Genomic DNA, 6,372 nt, shown 5'->3' with positions numbered 1-6,372 from the left:
CTCTTAGTCTGATTACTGCTTGCTCATACAGACACGTTTTTCTTAATCCTTTTAGTCATACTTTATCATCATCTATATGAGCCAAATCTCCCTTTTTGGCTTTTTAACTCTTACATTACTGACTGTGGTCATGTAGGTCAGTGATTCCCAACCAGGGTACCTTTACCCCAGGGGGTAATCTGCAGTTGTCAAGGAGTAGCCTACTTGGAGAGATTGATGAGAACTAAGTTGTGTGTGTATATATCCACTTACTGAGTGAACACTGCATAGCTAGCATGCAAGCAGAGAAGTCTACAGATAAGCACTGAAAGGTTGAAAAGGTTCGCTAATGAGTGAACGCTTGAGACGGATAATTGCCTTCTTACTGTATTTGAACTATTTATCCATAACTTCTAATCATAATACTTCAATAGATCGCTGAAAGTCACTGATAAATAGTTGAAATGTTTATCTTAAAGTAATGGATAAACAGCTGAAATAGTTAATTAGAAATCATGAAAGGATAAAATACTGTAGATTGCTTGAAGCAATGAATGCATCGTTGAAATAGTGAAGCTAAAAGCCTTTGAAGAAAATGGTTGAAATAGCTAAAGGTAATGGATAAATGGTTGACATAGCTCAAAGTAATGGAAATGGCTGAAATCACCAGTTTCTACTATACCAACCAGAAGAGTAGAAACTGGTGATTTCAGCCGCATTGTAAACGAAAACCTGTCCAAACTGACCCAAACATTTTAAGTTCAACTGCACAATGACAGTATAACTATAAACACACACGAAAAGTATGGCCACATCTATGTAATTTCCCCAAAAGTGACGTGAAATTCAGTTACGTACGTGTGTCTGTGTGTGTGTGTGTGTGTGTGTGTGTGTGAACGCTGAGCCTAGCCCAAGTTAGGCAATATCAGAGGATCAGGTGTTTCCCTCTCTTCACTATTTGATTAGGACCACTCCACTGGCTGAGCAATTAAGTAATCAATCCATACATAAATACACCCACCCACACACACACACACACACACACACACACACACACACACACACACACACACTGAACATAAGCCAGGTGAGCAGTCAGAACTCGTTTAGTAGAGGCCTCTGTCTATCCACTCTATCGCTCTTGCCCGTCTCAACAGAGATCAATGCATCTCTCTTCTTGTCTTCTTGACTTCCACCAAAAACACACTTGTTTAAATTTACCCAGTGCAGCCTACAACTATCCCTGCCTTCCTTGACTCACCCTTCTCCTCTCAATTTGTCTCTCGCTCTCTCTCTCTCTCTCTCTCGCACACACACACACACACACACACACACACACACACTCTGTCCTCTTCAGCCCCGGGGATGAGGTCTGGTGATTTCAAGGTTTTTGGGAGCAGATCATCTATGTTTACTGGCCCCACCGTGCCAGGTGTAAGGCTTTACTTACAGCTCCTGAGGCTGATGTCCACTTCGGGGAGCTAGCTGTGGAGAGATTTAGTGGGATTATTCGAGGGAGAGGAGAAGCCATCGGAGCATTATAGCAGCCGCTGACAAAGTGGAGCCATGCGTTACTACACTGAATATTTATGGAGCAAAACATGCAAAGACATGCACGCAAACACACCTCCTACGTGGCTTAAGCTGCATTTATCACAGCGATTCTGCTGAATTAGCCACAATATTCTTTTGGTCATTCTGCACAGTTTGCACTCATAATAACACGCTGGGAAATGGACACATCGCCCGCTTCATTTATACTTGATCTTCACTGCAGGTTCCTTGCAATATCATTTTTTATTAGATTTCAAAGCAGAATGACGGCTGAGCAGCGCTTGCAGTGTGAGGACTGTCCTGCAAATGCACTGCTGTGTAATTTTACCTGAGCAGAAATGTTGCCAACTCCTTTCTTTTTTTTTTTTTCTTTTTTTGATGTGTAAATTTCTCAGCTTGGCATCCTCGAGAGCTCAACTGTTATCCAACAGCCATCTGTCTTTGGCTGAGATATGTGCAGATCAATTTTATTGAGGCTCATATTCGGCGCTGAGGACAACCTTGAGACCAACATGCCTGGTGGTGCGATGCTCTAACGAAGGCTCCGTCGTCAGCTGAGGACACAAAGACTGAGTTATTACTTTCATATGTGGGAGGAGGAAGAGGAGGAGGAAGTGAGGGTTGAAATGAGTTACAGACTCAGAACTCTCCTCCTTGTCCTTGCTCATTTTCATCTCCAAATTACCTAGCCTGGCCTCGGCACACAATAACTGTAAATCACACCACGAGAAGAAATTATTTTGCTATTTCCAAAGGGCACGGAAGCCATGCCGATGAATAACAAGATATGGGATCAAAGAGAACCAAAAGACTAATTAGAAAGCATCAATAATGGGTTGTGAGGGTCTCGGGTTCATGGCCACCCGTTCAGAGGTTAATAGATGAAGGGAACCTCGTCCCGCTGACATCCCACTGACACTGATGCTCATTGTCTCTGAATATGTAACGAGACTCCTTATTCATAAGCTCTCCCTCTCTGACAAAGTGGAAACAGCTGATCTGAATTACATTTACAAGCTCCATCATGCTGCAGAATGGACAGACGTCTTTGCAGTTGCCTCTCTCTCGTTTGATGGCGAGAGTTGTTTTTTTCTGGACATCAAACCTTATTTCCCCTGTCAAGAGCTGTTGTCATAGCGACTCATTGACTGGCTGAGAGGGGCGCTCGCTCTCATTGGATGTGGTTAACGTCTCAGGACTGAATGAATGAGGCAATGTGACAGCAGAGACTTATGATTGGGTTCATTATATTCCACGACCGACATTTCCTGGCACCTGAAATAGCTCATCAGCTGAGTTTTTATTTTGTCAGGGAGCAAATTTTTCTGACTGAAGCACATCCTCCTGGGCTCTTTGGCAGTGAGGGAGAAGCACCTCATCAACCTGATTTTCATAATGTGATTATCCTTGTTGATTTATGCATAAGACACAAGATATGCTCCCCGGTTTGTGTGTTAGTCAGGGAAACGCAAATCAATTGGATGTGCAATTGAGTAAACTTTGTTTAAACCTATTTTTCTCTGTGTGTGTGTGTATGGCAAAGACAAAGTCTGACACTGTGGATTAGAACAGTTTAGAAAGAATATCTCACATAATGAGGGATGAAGACAGATCTGTGTGTTGCTGTGATGCAATGTGGGTTTTCTTTGTTTGTTTTACAAGAAGTTTAACATTGTTCCAGTTACATCAGTACAACATCTTCAACATCTCAAAGTGACTGTTGGGCAGTGTAATGACAACAGAATAATGACACATAGGTTCATAATGACACCACTGGTTCCCTATAAGATCACCATGTGTTTGTAGTGTCGCTGTCCTGTGAGAACCATGTATCTCTAAAATGTCAGCTTTTCATGAGCTCAGGAAAAATCTTGTTTCCTGCTGTGTGATGCTGAATTTTACAAATAATCCAAGAGGGGTTTGAAATATTTTTGTTTGATTGTCATGTGAAAAGTAACTAAAGACAACTGCAGTGGAGTTAAACCTACAATATTTGCCTCTGAGATGTAGTAGAGTAGAAATACAAAGTAGAATAAAATGCAAATACTAAATAAAGTAAAAGTATCTTAAATTTGTGCTTATTGTAAGTCACTTGAGTAAATACATGAGTAAATACAGTCAGTGACATTCCACCACTGCTGTTGGGATTCCTTGGACTTCCAATACACCAAATTTCTCTGACTTACCAATCACACTGATAGCTACAGCCCCACCCTGACCTCTGTGACAGGTGTGATATGAAGCTGACCCTCATCCCGTTGCAGTTCAAATGAAACTAGAATTACCGCCTTGCTGTTATCAGGTTGCGGCTTACATCCAGACTTCTATAATACATGTAGTGAAGGAATTTGATAAAAGGTACTCACTGTATTTTTTTGGTGAAATTGAAGTTATAACTATATTGACTGCAACAGCAATCACCCGAAGCTCAATATCAAAGAGCTTGTGGTGAACTACAATGCTTCAAATATGGATGCTGCTGCACAGATGCTGTTCCCGTGTTGAATAATAACCCGAAAAGTGTCTTCAAAAAACATCGACCATGAAGATCTAATCAGTTCATTCTTGAGTCCAACATTTCTGGAAAATTGAAGAAAAAGCCCTTCCATTTTTGCACAACTCCTCAAAACAACATTTAGCAACGAGTTAGCCTCAGCGTGACAGTAGCAACAAACTTTAGCACCAAACAACACTTTTAGACAAAATAAACGTTCCGTCTGCTCATTTTTCTTTCAGTTATCGCATTTTATTTTTCCAACCTGGTGACATAAAGCACCCTGCACTAACCTGCTGTGATGCAATTCCAAAAATAATCAGTTATCTGTTTGATTAGCACAGTTGTTAGACCATCATTATATGATTTATAGATGTAGTTAGTGTACAATAGACTGATGCTCAAGTGACACTGATACCACTGCTTATTAGTGTAATACATCTGGTTTAAAGTGTCCTGTGAATTTCCTCTGTATCATTGTCTAATGACTTGTGATAATGACTATTGGCCCTATTTTGTGCAACAGATGTGAGCCGCTGTCTATTAGCATATTTTATTTCCCCCTCCGTCTGCTTCTGAAGCTCAAGATATTGTCATCCGGAAAGTATTTTTCACTAGGCATTATGCCTGTGAATAAACTGCACCAATTTAATGCAGAAAGCAGATCACTGAGGTTATTATTTGTAACAATTCCTGTTGCTGCAGTTTTTTTTTTTTTTTTATGTCTATACACAGTTTATATTCTAATTTGTTGCCGTGTTTGTTTAGGCTGGTTTGTGCAAGCCTGGAATGTGTTACTTCAGCTATTTCTTCAACAGTATAATTGAGAAATTCTTTTGCTTTGCATCTTTAAGACTGACACAGCGCTGACCCTGGTGCATATTATTTGCTGAGTGTCGTAACATGCTGTTGTTTATTAGCTGCCAGTTATCAGAATCTGGAGCCCTGGAAAATAAATTGCCATGAAAACATTAGAGTTGTCTTCAATTTTCAGCCGTTGGTGAAACTGACATGTCGCATTACAGGATATGCTACATCCACATTTCTTCTTTAGTGTGTGTGTGTGTGTGTGTGTGTGTGTGTGTGGGAAGGTAAATGAATGTCAGCCTATGAGCATGTGTGTGTTTAACATCAATATTAGCTGTTTCATTCTCCTAAGTTTCATGAAAGTCCAACTCCACCCAGTTTTGATTGGTGCATCTGTGCATTGATCTACTGTAAAGGTAGTCAGTGGCCAATGTGGCCTCAACTGACCATTGTGAGATGATGGTAGATGCTGAAAAGCAGTGTCCCAGCAGCGCACGAATCAGGTACACACCAATTTTTCTGTAAAAAAAGAAAAAAAAAACACATTTTTTTAACAGAAGATAAAAATATCCACCATAAGCAGGGGTGGAGCCACATGTTGTATTTTTTTTTTTTCAATCACAGCAGCTATATGAACTATTTCTCAAGCAATTTCAGATAATAGAAAGTCTAAGAACCTGTACTTCATTTGGGAAAAACACGATAGTGGCCCATAAAAGAAAATCTCCAACTGTCTTCATCACTGAAACCATAACACAACAAATGCTGAGGATGACTCATTTTTACTCCTGCCTTCTAAAGAGTGGCAAAAATTGTCTGAAGTTACTATTTTTAAGTTACATAACACAGAGACATTTGCTGCAAACATCTTGAAATCTTGAAACTTATCATTGAAGCCTGTTTTTGTTGTTCCATGCTGGAGCAGATCTCACAGAATGAAAGTTTCGCTGACAAATCTGCTCCATTTGAGTCCATGCCACGATAACCTGGACTGCTTTACCAAATGTGGTCTTCAATAGTCTGCATTGAATATCGGGCCAACACTAGGACATTTGCTGAAATTATATTAGATTTCTTTGGGGAATAACAAAGGAAGATAAACAACATGGGCATACATTATGATCTTACTCATCCTGGTCATTCTTCTTCACTCTCAGCTTCACTCTTCAGAAGTTAAGATGCAGAAAAAGGTTAAATTCATGTCTTATTCTCTCACATCTGCTCCTGCCACCTCTGCTCTCTTCCCTCCTCTGTTCTTCACGCCTTTCTTCTCGACATATTTCCACGTCTTGTCCCTCTTCCTCTCGTCCTGCTTCCTCCTCAAGCTTTCACGTCTCATTTCCTATTCTCCCCTTCATCCTTTTCCTCACTGTTCACTGGTTGATGGGATGTTGCCCATTGCAATGTTTGGGCAGACCTATAGATATTTCCCCAATAACATACACACACTAATCAATATATAGCTTTAACAATACTGACATATTTGACTTTATACCTGCTTTGGCAAAAAATCCTTTTGCCTTTCAAGAATTCCTTTA

This window comes from Chaetodon auriga, chromosome 22 (assembly GCF_051107435.1).
Source record: "Chaetodon auriga isolate fChaAug3 chromosome 22, fChaAug3.hap1, whole genome shotgun sequence".
NCBI lineage: Eukaryota > Metazoa > Chordata > Actinopteri > Chaetodontiformes > Chaetodontidae > Chaetodon > Chaetodon auriga.
This window is presented reverse-complemented; position numbering follows the sequence as displayed.